Source organism: Prionailurus bengalensis, chromosome A1, assembly GCF_016509475.1.
Source record: "Prionailurus bengalensis isolate Pbe53 chromosome A1, Fcat_Pben_1.1_paternal_pri, whole genome shotgun sequence".
NCBI lineage: Eukaryota > Metazoa > Chordata > Mammalia > Carnivora > Felidae > Prionailurus > Prionailurus bengalensis.
In genome coordinates, this window is record NC_057343.1 from 69,167,088 (window position 1) to 69,186,607 (window position 19,520).

General features: G+C 45.0%; 1 protein-coding gene across 8 annotated transcripts in view; it reads left to right on the forward strand.

Annotated features, from left to right (window-relative positions):
* The first annotated feature begins 2,829 nt into the window (after window positions 1-2,829).
* Window positions 2,830-19,520, forward strand: part of MBNL2 (muscleblind like splicing regulator 2) — a 159,614-nt gene continuing 142,923 nt past the window's right edge. For 7 of the 8 annotated variants that reach the window (XM_043581838.1, XM_043581879.1, XM_043581870.1 and 4 more), the window contains exon 1: window positions 2,836-3,083. The gene's annotated coding sequence lies outside the window, so the exon portion shown is untranslated. Of the gene's footprint in view, window positions 3,084-19,520 lie in introns of all 8 variants that reach the window. The other variant, XM_043581913.1, reaches the window with a different exon arrangement.

The window sequence follows — 19,520 nt, forward strand, 5'->3', positions numbered from 1 at the left end:
ACGGCCTGCTTCTGGCTGTGTTGTCACTTGGGTGAGAGAGAAACGACCTCTCTCCCTGATGTCTTCTCTTTTAAGGGCACTAATTCCATCATGAGAGTTCCACCCTCATGACCTAATTGTCTCCCAAAGACCTCATCTCCAAATACCATCACGTTGGGGCTGAGGGATTCAACACAGGAATTTGGGGGAGACGCAGTTCAGTCCATCGCAAAGATTTTGAGCAGAGAGAAGAATGTAGAATCATCAGAATTCTACTTTCAAGTGAATTCTTATTTTGACTGATGTGTGGAAAAGGGACTGAAGGGATCAAGAAAATATGCAGGAGGCCAGCTAAGAGCCTGTTTCAATAGTCGTGGTGAAAGACACAGATATCTTGGACAAAACTGCATTGGCAGAGATGGAACGAAGGGAAACGTTTCTAAACATTTAGTACTGAACCTAACAGGCTTTAATAATGGCTTTCGCATGGCGGTTGGGGAGAGAGCATCAAGAATGACCACCAGGTTTTTGGCTTGTGCAATTGGATGGGTATGATAGCAATTCTCGAGATAGGAATCATGAAATCAGCAAGTTTACTCATGGCACCTCACTAGATACGACGAAAATGTAGAAAGAACAGTAAGAGTGGCCATTGTTTAGTGAACATTTGTCGTGTGTCAGCCACTGTATAGATGTTTTAAGTACATTATCTTGATATACTAGGCAAACCTTGCCTTCCGAGGTGGGGAGATCAGCTCACCATTAGGGGTTTAATGGCCTGGTAAAACGAACAGCGCAGAACGCTTTCAGAGGAGGAGAACGTCAGAGAAGACAATGTGAACAGAGAAGCCATAACAGACAAACGAGGATGCAAGCTGAGGTCTAAAGGTTGGATAAGATTTTGTTAAGTGAAGCCCTTGGGAGTCAGGTCTGGGGATGGACTGTGGGAGCCAGGTCCCGGAGAAATGAGCATGCCTCCATCAGGAGGTTCACTTAGGAAAACAGTGTAGAAAAAGTTGAGTTAGAAGAGGGGGGGCAGGTTATGAAGAACGTTGAGAGTCTGTGATTTGGATTTTAAGAAAGGAGGCATTGAATATGAGAGGAGCATGACTTTGCATGATGGGAAAACCTGTCTGGCAACAGGGAATCTTCTTGAACGTGGGGAGGCTTGATCCCAGAGGCCAACTTACTGGCATTTATATTATCCAGGTATCAGATCAGAGTTCTTCACTAGCCAGGAGGAAAAATCAACAAGACCTCATTTCATTGAATGAGAGTAGGAGAACGAGTCAAAGATGACTCGAATTTCAGGAACGAAATGAAGGGAATGGTAATTTCATAGGCAGAACCAGAGAGATGGGAAAGAGGAGACAACCTATGGTTGTCCATTTGCGTGCAGTATAATACTGAGTGTATCGCTAGCTAAAAATAATTTTCTACCTGTTTGACCATAGAGATTATTTAAATTTTCAGAAAAAGATGGTAGTAGACAGAAACCTAAAAGTTATACGTGACAGATTTACACTGGGATGAAAACTGTTGTAATTATTATTGTAAGTATAAAATCAGAGGGGAATAACGTGTGATATTCTATTGAAGAAATAGCCTAGAAATCCCAGGAAATGCTGTGTTTTTAAACTGCAGTTAGCAAAATCAAGGGAAACCATTACATCCCACCCCAACTGGTACTTCATTACAGATGCACTGAACAGTTGCTTATAAACAATAGTGCGTTGGTTCAACCTTCCGGATGAATGGGGCTTTGTTCCTGCTTTGGTCTGGTCTTGGAATCATGACACTTCATTTTTTAAATTCAGAATGTTGTGTTTAAGTGGAAGGAAAATGTATGCTTCTTTTTGTGTTTTCCAAATGCCATATGAGTTTTTTCAGAGCTTGCAGGAGCACTGTTGACTGGGGGGGAAAAATAAATAACCCATACTAACCTTTCTGTTTCTCTTTTCCTGCTTTATCTCAGGGAACTTCGGCACGTCTAGACAACCTTTGGGGGATGGCACCCGATGGTGCCCCTTGGATCATGTGCCGTGTGTGTTCAGCTGTGAATATCCTCCTGTAATCACTGCTTCACTGATGACGATATGGGCCAAGGCACCGTATTTATCAAATGGTACCTGAGGTACCTTAGGATTAGGTGAAAGCACACCTAGTCGTCTCGCCGCGGCCTGCCAGCAGGACAAAAGGGTAATGTGTAGATATCAATTTTATTGTTCAGAATTCCCTAATTGAAGACCCCAGTGGCTGGAAAACTTAGATGAAAGCTGTACGAGCCACAGTAATTAACCGCTGCAGTAACAGATGTTCTACAGGAAAACTGTGTGCAAGGGGGTTAAGCATGTTTTGATTTTGAATATGCACTTGGGCTCACACATTCTCCCTCACTAATAGGAATCAGCTGTAAATGCCCTCCCTGTAAGGTATTAATTTCCACGGCAGACGCTGAATTGTTTCTCCCTTTTCAAAAACCAAAACCCAAAAACCAAACCCATGCTTTGTCAGATGGGAGAAGGACTTCAGCTTCTCCTGCACAACCTGGGTTTCTTTTTTGAATCTGCGGAGTTGGTATCGTCGAAAGTCTTTACAGCGCAGTCCCAGGCTCTGGGCTGGCTGTCTTGGAGGGTGTTTTCTCCAGCTACCCCTCTCCCGGCTCTGCCAATTATGTGCCACTTTGTCTTGGTGCTATGATTGCTTTCTTCGGAGAGGGAAATTCCTCTTTCATCAGTATGGACGCACTGTTTTCACACACCGCAAGTGCTGTGCTGCTGTGTCACTCATCCTATAAGAGCCAGTTTCAGACGAGGAGGGCTGACGAGCTGCCCGGGGATTGGCTGCCCCCGGCTGGGAGGGATTTGTGGGGAGGAAGGGCTGCAGCTTTACAGCAACAGAGTTTAGACTGTCTTTGCTTCATCATCTGAAGGCAAAATTTTCCAGATACGGCAGACGGCTCCCAGAGTACAATACACAGGGAATGAGGACTATTTACATGGAAATTTCTGCCTCATGATGCAGCGGAGAAGCCTCGGCCGCTGGATTCTGCCAGATGTTCCCGGGGTTACTGTAAAAGGGAAAAAGAGGCAGAGCTAAACAAGGTAAGAGAATCACCCCCCCCCCTTTTTTTTTTTTGAATGTTTAAAGAGTTTGCTGCAGTATATGGTGCATTCCATGTGTGTTGCTTAGGGAAGCCAGGGAAACCGGATTCCACTAATTCAAATGTAACACTTGCCGGGGACCCTGGAGTTTTACGTAACATTTTGATTTGAGGAAAAAAAAAAAGAGAGAGAAAGAAAGAAAGAAACGGCAAAAGCTTGAATCTGTGCCGCCTGACTGGGGTGAGGCATAAAACGAGTGTTTATTTCAAAGAAGAGATCCATTTTAATACTCAACAAAAACTGTGAATTCCCGGGAGCGTTCTTATTTTCTTGTTCTAGAAAATTTTCATTACTGCCCCAGTTCGCTCCCGAATAAATAAAGTTTACGTTGATCCTGCTATTTGAAAACGGACTCGTAATGAAGAAGAAAAGGAAAACTTCGTAGTAAATAACCATCGGTTGAATGTTTAGCCAAAAATACGTCTATGTGTTAGAAATTAGGGACCCACCTAGCCCTATAATGCCACGGCTTTGAGTTTCAAAAGCACATTTTTTAACAAGCCAGCAAGAGGTAGCTTTCTGACAAGTTTTCGATACTGTAGTTCAATGTTTACATTTCTTTTTCTGAGCCTTTGTTTCCAGCTTAAAAGTGGAACCATTATATTCAAAAGTAAAGCTGGGTTAATAATGCTTACTGCAATTATCTGATCTTTATGCATTTTTAATGAGAACACACAGCCAGCAGAATAATTTAATGAGGGCAGGCTAGCTTTTAAAGCTGTGTCTTCACTATGCCGAACCATATCAACTTTCTTGCCGAGAAGCAGCAGGGAGAAATGATGGAGATTTATTTTTAACACACTTGGCCCAAGAGAAGGAAATGATATATTTGTTAAAGAATTCTTTCTGCCCTTTTCCGTTTTAAATTTCTGCCAGGCATGAGGAAACTGTGCTTTTTTGTTAGGCCTCGGAAGCATGTGTTTACAATAAATGTGTAACATTTTTAGAATAGTTAGCAAGCACTGAAGCGAAGAAAAAAATCTGACTTGCCTAACCACTACTACCGTGAATGCTCTTCGAGAAACATTACTGTCCTTTTAAAAGACAAAGGTTAAGTGGAAAGACAGTTTGTTAATTTGGTAATATGTGCATTGGGGAGCTAATAAAGTGGGGGAAAAAAGGAGGGCATGCTTATAATCTTTAAATAAGATGAAGTTTCTTCAGCTATCCTGCCTGTTTTCTGAGGAGCAGTTCAAATATTCATTTAAATAAGGGCAATGCCACGTAGATTCTTCCAGACCCACTGTTTTTACTTTCAAGGAGAAGTGCAGGACACTAGCCCAGAACTTCTGACGTCATCCCCCAACTATTTCTGCTGGGTGTTCTTTTATTCAGGCTCGTGGAGAGGAATATTGCTTTACGTCCTGGCCAGGAACATTCTGACTCTCACTTGGCAGGTCTTGAGTTATGTCTTCATATTTCAGCCCGTCCTTTCTAAACCCTAAAGCCCATCTCCAGCGTAAATAGGGCATCTCCTACCTGCCTCACGTCGTCGGGCGGGTCCGAGCAGGTTCTCTGCAGGGTTCTGGCCGTGCTGGCGAAGAGCAGTGGGGAGCGGAGCACGGGCTTTGCTTCTGGCCCAACTTCGCCTGGCACAGCCCAGTACTGCCACCTGGGTGGATAGTGCCTGTGGCCTCATTCCCAGTTCCCTCGGAGCCACTGTGTAGGACCAAGGTTATGCCACCAAGTTCGTGGCTGGCCGTGATGGTGGGAACAGCTGCTTTTACATAGAGAGCACCATGCCTGGTGCAGATGGGCTGGAGGAAGGGAAGTCCAGTACCGCAGGCTGTTAATCTGTGTCACAGGTGGTAACCTGGGTCGGAGAGATCAGGGGAAGGTAGCGTTTAATATGGGGCCTCTGAAGGGAGAATTTCCAGACGAACAGACCGGAGTTCTGGGGAGTTCCCGGTTCTAGTTTACATTCCCTTTCCAGCTGCTCGTGTAGCCCTAAGCAGGCACCCACCTTCGTTTTCCTCTCTCTTAATAGAACTGAGTAATACTTGCTACACTTTTCTCTCATGATTCCAGCATTCATTTTGAGAGGCCTTGACCTTGTACCAAAAAAATAGATAAGATAAAATAAAATAAAATAAAATAAAATAAAATAAAATAAAACAAAATAAAAAGAAGTCATCTGTCTCTTGCCACAATGAGCTATTTAAAGTACAAAGGGATAAAACCTCCGTATTAATGAAACAGTTGGCAAATGCCTTAGGGTATTAAGATAAATAGTCATATTTCCAGAACCCTTCACTCTACTGTGTGCTCAGGTCAATTTTCTAGGGATATTTATCCTTAAACCAACAAACAAAATTTCCAAGGAATTCAGAGCATTGCTGTTTGCATTTTCTCCATCGATCTCAGGCAATATACCAGAAGCTGTGCCAACCAGACTATTTCAGACGTAGGCCTTGTAGTGCCCAAAGCATTTAGTGCTATTTTTGCTTTGACTTTGCATTAAATTTGCAAGAGTAGATTGAATAAGAGAGAGAATATGAGGAAAAGAGGAAAATACGCTTGCAAAATATACTGGTTATGTAGCTTTACTGGTTACCGGCCTGCCTCCTCTCTGCTAGTTGTTTTAATTTGCTGTTGCTATGGCGAAAACAAATCAATATCACATGGCCCCCAGCCAGTCCCGCGCTCGGGGAGCGCCATCGAAATTCAAGATCAGGCACTCAAGATTCCGAGCGAGAATTGGGAGAAAAGCATTTAGATTTGAGTTTGAGAGAATTCCTGACGATAGACTGACCAGGCTCGGTCTCTCATGCCCTTCCTCTCCCTTTCCTCCTGCGCTTTCTTACTGATAATGAGAGAAGATGGGGGAAGAAGGCATATTGATTTGTTTACATTTTCCAAAATGACAAAACGTATCGTCAGCCTAGAAGCAGGTTGGTAACGTTGCAATGGGTGAAGGATTCTGACTGATGAAAGGTGATAAAACTGTGGGGCATGTTTGTTGAAAACATAGTTTGGGGGCCTTGAATATCTCTGGGTACAGCTGCACCTGAGAGCTGACAGGGTCAGAAACAGTTACTGTGTCATATCAGGCAGAGAAATCTGGCAGCTCGAGCGAGCGGGGGCAGTGGAGGCGAGGGGCATTAGAGAAAGGTGGGGGTGTAAACCATCAGCCAGTAGCAAAGTCAAGGCAAAGCTGTAGGTCCAGAGTCAGGCCAGGTGAGCACGGAACCCCAGGGACAGAGAGGAACAGGGTAAAGGACTTCGCTCCTTTCACAAAGTCTGCCCGAAGGCCTGGCAAGGAAAGAGAGGAAGGGGCTTCAGAGAGAAGCAAAGGGGTCATGCGCCCAGGCGTCCTTTCTGGAATGGTCCACCGAACCAGATGGGCGGAGTTGCGCTTGGCCGCGTGGAGCCAGGGACTTGGTATTTCACGAGTTGGTTTCTCTCAGAAGAACGAGGCAGGAAGACGTAGCTGGACTTTTAAATTAGTTACAATACAGTGTTTTTCTCCTGTTTTTTTTTTACTCAGCTCAGTTGTTTCTTAGGTTTTGTGTGCAAACTGGGGGTTGCAGCTGTGATAACATTCATAGTAAGCAGTACAGGGTGGCGTCAAGGCTGCATCAGGTCGGTGCCTCCGAAGGCTCGGCAGCCGAGGCTAGTCCCGCTTCTGTTGTGAGAGTGAAAACAGGTGTGAAAGGTAAAGCCCCAGGGTTTCTTTTGTGAACCTGAGCCACAGGCCAGTGGACAAACTTTCAGCTGGCCCGCTCCCCTTGACGCGGGAGAAACGCTTGGTAATAAAAGTGGACCCACCGACTTACCTTAGCGCTCTGACAAAGAACGCATTGTCTAGAAGATGCTAGGTCAGTATATTCCATCAATCAGTCAACAAGTGTTTATTAAACACCTCTTGGGTTCTCTGGCTTTTGCTATTCGGTTAAAACGAGTCAATTACCTAATACCTGACTTAGTGTATGTGCAAAATCAGCGGCAGAAAGAAATGATGCAAAATTGTAAGTTTTAAAGACTTTAATAAATGTACTGGTTAATGTTAATTTCACCTTGACTATCAGGCATTAATTGTAGGTTTCAGATCGTTCTTGGTGTTTGGTGGGGGGAGAATAAGGGAAGGGATTTTGAGTTTTAAATGTCTATATGCACTTTCCTCACCTCTGTTACTTTCCTCAGCGTAAATGCTGTTTAAATAACATATAAAGATGTAAGATGAGCAATAGACCTATGAGAATGTGCTGAAAAGTCCCAAATAAGAGGCCACTGAGAGCAATCACCCAGTCTCAGCAAGCTGAGATTCAGCCCCAAAGTGACTGGGGAATATGGACGCATCATCTAAAAGCCTTAAACACCAGTCACCAAAAGGAAATCCTAGATCCTCTTCCATACTCCAGAGCCTCGGGGTACCTGGGAGCCCCTGATGTAATTATCTCGCCATCCCCGTCCCAGTAAGGAAACCTGATTCCCCACCCTGGAGGATTAAACTACCCCCACTTTTCCCCTTAAAAACAGTTACCTAAAAAAAAAAAACGGTTTCCCCTTTTAAACACAAAGTTTTTGCTTTCCTTTGCTTATTTGTTTTCTTTCTCTTTCTTTCTTTCTTTCTTTCTTTCTTTCTTTCTTTCTTTCTTTCTTTCTTTCTTTTTACTCTAACTTTTTTTTTCTTTACTCTAACATCTCTGTGTATTTTGTGGGTGCAGACAAACTGCAAGGTTAAGGACTCACTTTGTGGAGAACTGAGTGGGAGACTGAGGGACGTAAACGAGCCTAAAGAAGTCTTTTTAGTTACGAGTCTTGGCAGGCAGATGGGCTGTTCTAAGGTTTAGGAGCATCCAGGCAGCTGGCTGCTGTACGAGCTTGGGGTGGGGGGGCGGGTGAGCCCCCCTCAGAGGACAGAGGGAGGAGGCAAGGAACACCCAGCACTGCAGGTCCTGGGTCTTAAGCATTTGCAATCCACGATCGCTGGGGAACAAGATACTTACAAACAAGATAAGAATAGGTCAGCACACAAATGTCTTCAGAAGAATAATTAACATATGTATAGTTTCTTACACTTTACAAAGGGCTTTCACAGACCTTATCTCAATTAACAGTTCAAAAAAGAGGGTTTAAAAAAAAAATCCAGGAGCCTAAAATTAGAGCACTGGGTAAAGCTCCTGGAACAGATGAGTTATAAACTGGATTAAAAAAAAAAAAAACAACAACTTTTATTCATTTATTTTTGCCCGTGGTTAGTGACTTGAATTTTGAAAAGCAGGAAAAACTTCTAACTGTCCCTGGTGCATGTACACATGTCACTATCTCCTGTCCCCACAAGCTTTCTTGGACAATTCCGTGTAACCAGTACTGCAGACAGCCTGGTTCCCAAGGCAGAACAAGAAGAGAGGCTGATTGGCTTTGCTTTCTCAGCTCTGACTGTTCAGAAGGCGCCAGGGGACAAAACCTATCCTGGGTTCGTGCACCAGCCTAGCCACATAGTAGCCAGGTAAGTTTGGCTATGGATGGCAGGGAGGTGCTTCTAGAACATAAAGTTCATTAATGGTTGTAAATTGCCCGCACACGTGGGAAAAACCAAAATTCGAAGTATTCCTTTTGCCCACGAGAGCGTCTCATTGAGTCCTCTTAGGCCTGCTAATGGGGTGGGGGAGAAATTAATATTTTACAACATATCTCATTTAATTTGAGCCTTTGAAGAATATCACAACGTTAATGCTCTCCCCGCAAAGTTAATGATGGTCCATAGAACGAGAGAAGTTCCCAAAGGTTCAATAACACACCCGTGAGCCCATCGCTAATACTTGCTAGAGCCAGTATGTAAGCTCAGACCCTGACAGGGTAGGCAGCACCGTGTTTTCAGCTGAGCAAATGAAAAGGAGAAAATAAAACTCATTCATTTTCAGAAAGAAATAGGTGGAGGTAGGAGGGCAATTGTTTTTAGAGATCCCAGATACGCCTGATACAGTTCATATTATGACACCAAAGTGCTAGGTGAGATAATAACAGTGATGTCTTATAGGTACGTATCCCTTCAGTTTTTATCATCTCTTTAATGGTCACAACATTTCCTTCTTGTTCCTGTTTTATAATTTAAACAAAAACTGAACTTGAGTGAGGTTAACCAATGTGTTCAAAGATTTTTTTTTTTTCAGTAGCCAAAAAAAGCAGAAAATCTAGTCCTCAAAGCTATGGGAATCTGTGCACATGATATTCAATGAGATAAAAGTCTTTATTTTTTTTTAATTTTTTTTAACGTTTATTTATTTTTGAGACAGAGAGAGACAGAGCATGAATGGGGGAGGGTCAGAGAGAGGGAGACACAGAATCTGAAACAGGCTCCAGGCTCTGAGCTGTCAGCACAGAGCCCAACGCGGGGCTCGAACTCACAGACCGCGAGATCATGACCTGAGCCGAAGTCGGCTGCTCAACCGACTGAGCCACCCAGGCGCCCCGAGATAAAAGTCTTTAAATGAAGTCACACTGCAGTCTGACTTGGAGTTTTCTTGTAATGGATGTTGCACAGTGGATAGAGCCCAACCCAAGCAATTTTGGAAAGACAGTAATGTTTTTAATTAAGATATTGAATTATTTGAAAAATCTATAAATTTCTGGCATCCTAGATGCAAACTTCAATTAATCAACTAAAAGTATTGGTGAAGCATACATTATACTAGTGATTTACTACTTGTAATTTTAAATGCCCTGGTTGTTCAAGCAAGCAGAACTTTGTTCGGGCTGGAGTAGTAGATAACTTTATAGAGGGAAGCTCTATCCTGTAGCTCTGAATGGATATATTTTGTCCAGATCAGTGGTCCTAACGTGGGAGGTCTACACCCGACCTAGGGCAAGATGATTCACTAGGTAAGGAATAGCTGAACTTGTGTCTTATACATTATTTAGCTCATCCTTTTAAAATGTCGATTTTCACATATGTTGCATAATGTATGTAACATATTAGCATTGTTATGCAAGTGTAACATTTATAAATAAGTAACAACCTCATGACAGTTGTGCCTGCTCAAAGATATTTTTCTGGTAGGGGTATTTGTTCAACAAAGTTCGGAGAGGACAGGAGTCAGAATTAGAGAAAAGAAAGTCATCTCCAGAGGAGGAAACAGCATGATGTGATATAGGGGGCAGTGCGGAAGCTTAAACCTGTCTCTGGGGAGCAGTAGGAAATAGGGGTAGTGGGGAAATAGAACATGGGGGAAGTCAGAATATGGAAGACCTGAAGAGCTATGTCGAGCTTAATTTTGTTACTTATAACATCATATCTAGTGTTTTAAAAGTGTTCAATTACAACTTGTAAGAGAGGGCTGGAGATTTGAAAATTTGTAACATATGATGCCACTGGGGGAAAAAAAAATCTTTTGCCATATTCTAGGTATGATGTGGGAAAAAGTGGGCTTACAATAGCATTGTGAGGATAGAAGAGAAAGGGCAAATCCAAAAGGTCCTTGAAGAGAAAATAATGGAAACTAGTGACAGCTTATAAGAGCCAAAATGGCACTGGAGTTATCAGGAAAAATGTCTATGGAACCCTAACAGAAAACAGGGGCTTATGGGAAAAGGAACCAATCAGTAGGAGCGGGGTGGTGGAACGGAAGAAGATGATGAATGGTGCGTTCTGGTCGTGGTGTTTTAGCTAATGGTGGGTCATCCAAGTGGGCTATTCCATAGACATCTGACAATGTGGGAACGGAGAACAGCTTAGATGCAGGGCTTCAAATGTCAATGGAGACATACCTGTGTTGCAGTCATAATCCAAGCCAAGGATGCTGACAACCTCCAAGGCAAAGGGACCATAAATGGAGACAGGCAGATGACCAAGGATGGGCCTTGGGAGAGGACTACCAGGGACCTAGAAGAGCAGAAATGCTAGCAAAGAATCGGGAAAATAAACAGCCACAAAAGAGCAAAATTGTCAACCAAAAAGTGAGTTCCAAGACTCTTAAGCTCCGTACCGCAGTCTCTGGGGTTCCACGGGATGACAGTGTGGCTTCCCACACTGCATTATCCTGCTGCGCATGGTTGACCCTCTTTGGCATGAGTGCTCAAGCCATGGCCCTCTTGAAGGCAAATATTGGTTCACTGTAATGGTGAGAGTCGCAGGATACTGGATGGATAGGGAGATCTTCCTGCTGCATTTTTCATATATACGGTAGCCTTTTTAAAAAAAAAATAGATTTTCAGTAATAACCAGAAGAAAACACTTAAAACCAGCAACTATCGGGACTTCAGCGTCTGTATCTTGAAATACACCTTTTGGGGTGGTGTCATTGGTTAGAATGTTAATTCCAGGGCGATTGGAGATTTCTCTGGACACCGGTCATCCTATTCTCACAGACCCAGAGGTCTGTTTATTCTTGAATCCAGCAGGTCTCTGCTGAACCCAGCCATTAGGAGCTCGAGAAAATGAGAAAAGCACTCAAAGTGGGTAAACGGTTGCTGTCCTCATAGCAGACCCCCGCAGTACGTAAACCATAGCACCACTTCTCAGACTTCCATGTGCATAGGGAATCAGCCGGGAATCTTATTAAAAATGAGATTCTGATTCAACAGATTTGGAGTGGGGCCTGAGAGTCTGCATTTCTAACAAGCTCCCGGACGATGAACACGCTGCTCATCAGCAAAGCTCTAGAGCACAATGGCAGTTTTGCTAACATAAACGTAGATGGCGGCAGACCACTGCGTCTGGCATGGTTTTCAAGGAGTGCTCTCTGGGGCTGGGAGCCAGGACCTACCTCCCTGACACAGTAAGCCTTTCCAAACTGCTCAGGCTCAGAGTGGGGCGAGGGTGAACTGACTTATGCCGTGGGCCTTGCCCCAAAGCCTCTGTAGTCAAGGGTGAAAGGCAGGGCCTTGGGCTGTTTCCAGGAGTTCTGTGCTTTAGACAGCTGGTCTGTGGATGTCTCCCCATGCTCGTAGTGGAACTCTGACCAACTCATCATCTCCCTTCATGGTGCAGAGAATGTCATTCTTTCCTTATTCTCTCCAAAGAATATGAAGAATAGGACATGTTAAAGGTGATGAAGATCGCATCTGTTTAAAAATGCTACTTTTAATGTTTTGCAGTAGAAGTGAAGACAGTTTTAGAAATGATAGCTGTCTAAGGTGGTGGCTTAAGGGAAATGTCCAGGCCTGATTGTGGACAGCTTTGTATCTTGTCACAAGTCTTACACCTTCTTTTGTGTCCATCTGTCTTTCCTCCCTTGAATGCTTCATTTTCCTGTCCATCTGCACGTGGCCCCTCTTTCCTGGGCCGAGTCTAGCTAAACTGATTTGGAGGAAGTCTTCCCTGCCCAGATGCTGGTTCGGTTCACACACAGATGGCTGGTGTTTTGTTGCATTTTTAATTTAACCAGTAGCCTTTCAAGAATGAAGGGAAACGAGTGTCGGTTGAGTATATTGAGTGCCTACTATATGCCAGGCCCTCTGCTGGGAGCTTTGTGGACATTGACCCATGAAGAATTTTTATGAAGAAAATGAAGTCCCGGGAGCTGAGTTACTTGCGAGGGTCACACACTAACAAGTGACAGAGCAAGCGGTGAAACCCCAGTCGGTGGTCCCCAAAGGCCCCGACCTTTTCCAAAGGTGCTTCCTTGGGGGTTTGCTTCAGAAAAACTTGTCTTACATTTGCACGTACTGCTAGCCGAATTCACTCCACTTACACTTGTGTGTAAGACAGACCCCAAACAAGCAATTACTGGCATACTGTTCGGGCATGAGTTCAGTTTCAGCCAGGAGCTCCCCTTCCCAAAGGGACCTGATAAATCGCCAGGGATGGCCAGAGCCTTCTCTCCGTTATTTGTTGTCATTAGTTGGCCTTTTCTTTACTCTTGAATCTCGTGTGTGTGTGTGTGTGTGTGTGTGTGTGTGTGTGTGTGTGTGTGTGTAAGAAGCTTAAAGACCTAAAGATGTCAACTTATTGATACCTTAAATAGATAACATATGTAAAAGCCCATTATCGGCTGTGGGGCATGTACAAGAGGGAGATGTGTTGTGTTGTGGCTTTGCTGTGCTCTGTGAAAGTTCTTAGAAACCGCTTTTCTTGTCCCCCGCCTTCCCTCTTCTCTCACACGCGTGTCTCCCATCCTCTGCCGAGGCCCGTGCTGCTTGTTTCTAGTGCGTGGACCCACCATCCTGTTTCTTGCTTGGCCTGCTCCTGAGCCAGCCCATCGTCTCTTTTCTCTTGCTCTTCTCTCTGCCGAGGCATCTCTCCCGGGCACCCCTGCTAACGGGGCACACGTAGTTGCCCACTGCTCCTGGGGTTCCGCTCACACCTGGCTCTTAGCTGATAGAAAGGTCTATTTATTTGCCCCCTTAGGAAGCCCATCCTTCCAACCCTACAGTATCAGCTTCCTGGCAGCCACCACAAAGACCATCCCCTCAGGAAACAAAACAAACCCTATCTCCAGAGTTCCCCTGTTTCTTTTCTTTCAAGTTCCCTGTTTGCTAGTAGGCTGCAATTAAGAGTCAGGATCAAAGGGAACTAGCTGCCTCTGGGGCTGCAGGGACCCACCAAGAACTTTGGTCTCCTTAACTCCTTACTCCCTGTGATCTGCTCACCTGCACCTCTCTGTTCCGCTGGTGCTCAGGTGTTGGGGCTGCGGGAGCTTGGGGAGACGCCTCGGGGCCTCAGGAGGGGCTCCTCACACACGCGAGACCTTAACAGCCCCTCCTCCCGATTTACAAAACCCACAAACATAAGGTGAAGATCAGAGGCAATCCCAAATTGGGAAGAATTGGAGGGATTATCTAGCACAGCTCATGTCTACCCCCCACCACAGCCCTGCTACCCAGGTTCTCATGGCTTCTTTCCCCTCTGTTGACTGGACAATCACTGCCCCAGAGTGCTTACGAACTACAACATTCTGTTGTAAAATTCAGCCTTGTGCTGAGACAAAATGTGACTCCAGTGACCTTCACTCTCCGGCCCTCGTTTGGGCCTTTGGAGTGACCCAGATGCTTCTTCAGTGGGTGAGTCTCTTCATATATTGAAAGATGGCAATCAGGCTGCCTCTCATAGGAGCAGCTGGCAGCTCCCTTATTTAGGATGTAATACATTTATTTATGCAACTTAGCCCGCTCTGAGTTTCTCTTGGGTCGCTCTGAGTTTCTCACGTTGACCCACATCGCTATCCTACTTGAACCTTGAACCAGCTGTGTTAGAGAAAGGGGTGGGGCACGCCGTGTTCCCTCAGCTCTGTGCAGGTGAAGTGAGGAAGGTCAGACATCTTCCCCAATGGCGTGGGATGCTTAAAAATTTTTGTCAATCCCAACAAGAGGCTATAGACGCCTTTGGAAATACCTGGCAAGATGCTGGGCATTGACTTGCAAAACCACCCATAGGATGATGGATAGACAGATTGATTTAGATGGATATATATGTATGGAGACAGGTAGAGAAAGACATTAATATACATAAACATATATAGAGCCGTAGACCCAGATTTAGATTAATATATGTAGATAGTTACAGATAAATATTTGTATATACAGATAAAGTTAGGTAGAGATTTAGGTTAATATATATTATGTATTTAGATTAATATACATACACAGATAGATATATGCACACAGATATATACATTGATATGTATACACACAACAACAGATCTAGATTAGTGTGTACACAGACACAGACAGATAATCCACACAATTTGAATACCACACTAAGGCGGCTTTTAGACCTAAAGCACTTGTTCGGGGTGTTCTTTTGTTGTGTTGTTTCTGGTTTGGGACTCAACAAAATGGTGATCGTTGTCGCCGTGGCTCTTGGTCCTCCTGAGTCCCTCCGTGGCTGAGCACAGCCCCTCCACAGCTTGGAGACATATTCCGCCATCAGCAGATGCCAAGGTCACCGAAGGAACTAATTAATCCCAGCTCCAGTCGACAGCGAGCTGCACTAACCTGTCCTCCTTCCTCAGAGAGGGAGAAACCAGGAAGGATTTTCTCCTTCAGTTCCGCCCGGGGCCTACTCAGGGACACCCTGTGCAAACAAAGGAAGGGCTGGTCAACTGTTTCCCGACTAGCTGGCCAGGTTTTCATCTAGAGAAAAGCCCATTCAAGGGCTCTCAAACATGAGTTGAGAAAAGCCTTCCAGATTCTCTTAGGAAAATTCCCAGGTTGATATTTAACCTAAAGATCCCCAGGCCTGGACTCTGCCTTTTTTTTTTTTTTCTCTCTCTTTACTACTAGTCTTACTAATGTCCATAAACCCAGCCAGCACTCTCGTCCATGCTGAAAATGTGCCTTTTTAATTAAAACTACAAGTTTTCTAGCGGACCACGAGGGAGCATAAATTTCTTCCCCCTCGGGGTAAGATTGATGTCGTATCGCCCAGACCGTGCTAAATAATTGATCAGAAAACGTAACTGAGAGGAGTGGTTATTTTGGGAAATGTTGGCAGCCGATAACCCAAGATGGGAAGTTGGAGAATGTTGCTGCTTAAAACATGGTGGAAACCGGAGTCAGCATTAGTCTTCTTAGCCAGATACATGTTGGGTCTTGAGTTAATGGCTGTGTGCCTGTGGATTTTTATTTGATGTTCTGATCTCTTCCTTCCAGGCTGACAATTAGTGCAGAGAGTCGTGGGAAGCCCCACGACTTGGGCTCTGTGCTTTGTCAACGGTAGGGAGTCTCTGTCGTAGATCCGGTCAGTGCAGTTCCATCCTGGCCCTCTGTGTCTCCCCCGAGGGCCCCCCCGAGCTGCGAAAGCGGGAGGGACACGGGCTCGGGCGTTAGTTTCCCTTTACAGTTTGGCAAATCCCAGCACCTTCTGGAGTTAGGTTTGTGACACTCTCCATCTTGCTCACTGGCTAAAAACAGAAAAAACAAAAAAAACAAAAAAAAAACCCCACCAAAATCAAAACCATATGTTCCACAGAATATCAGGCTTCTAGTGAACACTGTGCTATCAAATAATCACCGCCGACCTAGCCCCATATTTGAAGGCTACAGGCACGGGAGCTGATCTGTTCCGGCCGGAGGCTGAGGCAGGTAGAGAAGGGCCATTCTGTTTGCTTCCTTTCTCAAAATGGCACGTCGCTGGAGCCTTTCAGCTTCTAGTGGGAAACGCAGAAAGAGACTGCATTTACTGACTTATTTCCCTTCTTCCCATCTTCCTTCTTCCCCTCACATTTTCAGGATTGAAAATTAGAAACACTTTTCTCCTACATGCAAAATTTCTCTCTCTCTCTCTCTCTCTCTCTCTCTCTCTCTCTCTCTCTCACACACACACACACACACACACACACACACACACACACTTTTTTTTACCCCCTGCTTTGAAATGGCAATTGCTGCCAGACAGGGCTTCTCCAAGAACCCACTGCCGTCCTCTCCACAACAGTCAAAGGGTTAATTTAAGATGTAGCCAGCTAGTGAGATGTAGTAGCTAGTTCAAGAGAGGGGTCACCCTTTGGCGACAGGGGTTCTCAGGGTCCTGCTAATACGTTATTCCTCAGTCTGGGGGTGGGTCACACAGATGTGTTCACTTTGTGAAAATCCAGTGACTGGACACTTAGGATGTGTTGATCTTTCTGTTTTTAATAAAATGTTTAAAAGTGTAGCTGGCTACCCGGCACTGTCTATTGTAAGATAAAGGGAAGTGGGTGGGACGGCACCCCATATCCTTTTCTCACTGCGGCCCCGACCCCTCCTTATCTGTTCTCCCCTCTTTCTGGGCTCTAGCTCTGTTCCCACGACCAGTGAGGTCCCTGAAGCACCATCGCATCCTACCCCCGGGCCAGGGGGAGGTTCATGCTTCACATTCAGACTTGAAAAGGAGATCATCATCATCCACATCAAATAATAACCATAATAATAGTGCCACTTTGGTATGGTTTCCAAAGCATGTCCTTTTCTCCTCCCGTGCTTATGTTTTATGTCTTACAAACACGTGCAAGTCGTGCTTAAAGTGTTTTGGGGTTCTTTTTTTTAATCCTGTTTGGCAAACAAGACCAGTGGAGGGAAGGAACTGTGTGAGGACCACAGATGGCCGCACCGTTTGCCCTTTCTTCCCGTGTAACCCTAGATTTGTGGGAGTGCGTATAAGTCAAGAGAGTGCAGGTCTCAAAAAATAAATAAGAGTGACTAAGGATGGCAAGAATGTAAAGCTTGGGGGCCATCCACAGGGATTTGAATCCTGGCTTCCCCTACTTAGGATGAACAAAAGTCACAAGTCACTTGGAACTTTGATCTCCTGATTGGCCCAGTCGATCAAGGTGATCATTCCGTGTTTCAGGATTTTTGTTTAGATTTGGGGCCACAAGATACCAGAAGTGCCCTGCACACAGCGAAAGCCCTGTGTCAACAGGCTGTTCATCATTCACTTAATCTTTACTTCTTTTGCCGGGGCAAGCACATTCTATTTAGTGAAGTTTTCTTGGCAAAATAAAAATTTGCAGAAAAAAAAAAAGTACCGTGTGAAAGGTTGAGGAAATATGTCTTAAATTTTCCTCATTTCCTTTCCTGTCATGGAATTTGTTCTCTGGTGCGACAGATAAGATGTATAAATAAACCGCAACAGTGAAGGTAATTCGTGCCACAAGGGAGGTATAAGGTTCCTTGTCAGTAGACTCCTGCTGTGCAGGTGAAGCAGGGAAGTCTTCTTGGAGGAGGCAGCCTCTGATGCGGCCTGTGAAGGAAAGCACCCATGCAGGTTTCTCTGGAGAGTAGGGCAGAATCCAGAGAGTATTCATGCGAGCACAGCTAAAATGTTTGGCATGATTATGCCTCAATTGTGGAGGACCCTGAATGCCAAACTTTGTATTTTGAACTTTATTCCAAGTATGGCGGAGAGCCACCAAATGTTTGTGAGCAGGTGAGTGGGGGAGCGGGGGGAGACGTCAGACACTGCTTGGGGAGATAATTCTGTGAGTACAGCTTAGAGCTGAGAGCTGTGGGCACCCAGGAAGTCATGGAGGAGTGAGCAGGTGACAAAGATCCGGCAGGGGTCATGCACTCATACAGGAGTGGCTTCCCAGGTGCTGGGGCAGGACCGTTGGAAGCCAAGGGAAAGGGAGGGAAGTCCGGGATGACCCGGAGACCATGAACTTCAGTGACAGAAACATTCATGACACCGGAGACAGACACATGCAGGAGGATGGGGAAAGATATGAGATTGGTTCTGGTCACTGGAAGTTTGAAGTTGGAATGTTGTCATGGAAGTATAGGTCTGGGCTTCCGTAGAGTGCAGAGCTGGGAGTCCATTGGGGACTCATCCACAGAGGAGTGAAATTTGAAATCATAAAGGAGTTTGAGATAGCTAAGGGGTTCCCTCGGAGAACTAGAAAATGGTTGATGGCACAGCCTTGGGGAGCACTTACATTTGAGGGGATCTCCTAGGCACACTCCCGGTGGCAGGGAATCTGAAAGCAAAGAGCCTTGCAGAGACAGCAGGTGTTCTTGGGACAGGTGTGTGGGCCTCAGGGCGTCTCTCAATGCCCTTGGATCTGTGAGAAGCAATCATGCTGTTCACTATGTCCTAGAAATAACGTGGGCGGGTGATGTAATATGGATGAGTATTCGGTTCTCCTAAAACCAAGTGCTAATGGGAAAGAAAGAAAGTTCAGTGACAATGAGGACTCAGTCTGGTACCTTGATGTGCGGAAGTTAAGACGGCACCCTGACCTTTGGGAGACAGCTGGAGGGTGACGACTGGGAGGCTGAAAGGCAAGGTGCCAGGACAGTGGAGGTGAAATCATTCAGAGGGAGTGAGATATTTAAAGCAGTCGAAGGGATGACGGAGGGAAGCCGGAGAGGAATCAGGGCTAAGGTGAGACCGTGTGGGACTGAAGGGAGGTTGACTAGGCTGGCAGAGTGATGGATAGGATGAAACCACCCGGTTTTTGAAAATTTGTGGGAACAGGTCTGATTCTGCTCTAACAGGAAAGGTGAAAAGCATCCGATAAATCAGAAGGAAGGAGTAAGTTGAGGACCAAATGCTTCTCCAGGGAGAGTCCAGAAGCCTTTGCCTTGAAATGTATCCTGCTCTATTCAAAGTAACTGTAGTGGGGTTACCGACATACGGCATCGATCCCCAGTTATTAGTGAGAGATGGGCTTTACCTCATTGCAGGCTTCTCTATGACATGGCACCTGCTCGACTGTGGCTTCTTTCCAAAGTGTTACGTCGAAGCTTTTTGTTGTTCTTCTGTCTTTTTATCATTTTCCTTAGCTTTTCCCCTCATTTTGCTTCAGGTCAGCAAAAGGATAATCACGGGCCTGGCACTCTTCCCCTAAATAACAACCTGCCAATAGAGATGCCACTTGTAAAGCTTCCTTATCATCCCACTCCCCCATGCATTTTCAACTTGAACCTGGTAGGTAGTAGATGTTCACTAAATGTGCATGGAATCCAGTGGAATGATTGAAGTGTTTTATTAGTGAGACAGGCATTTGTATAGAT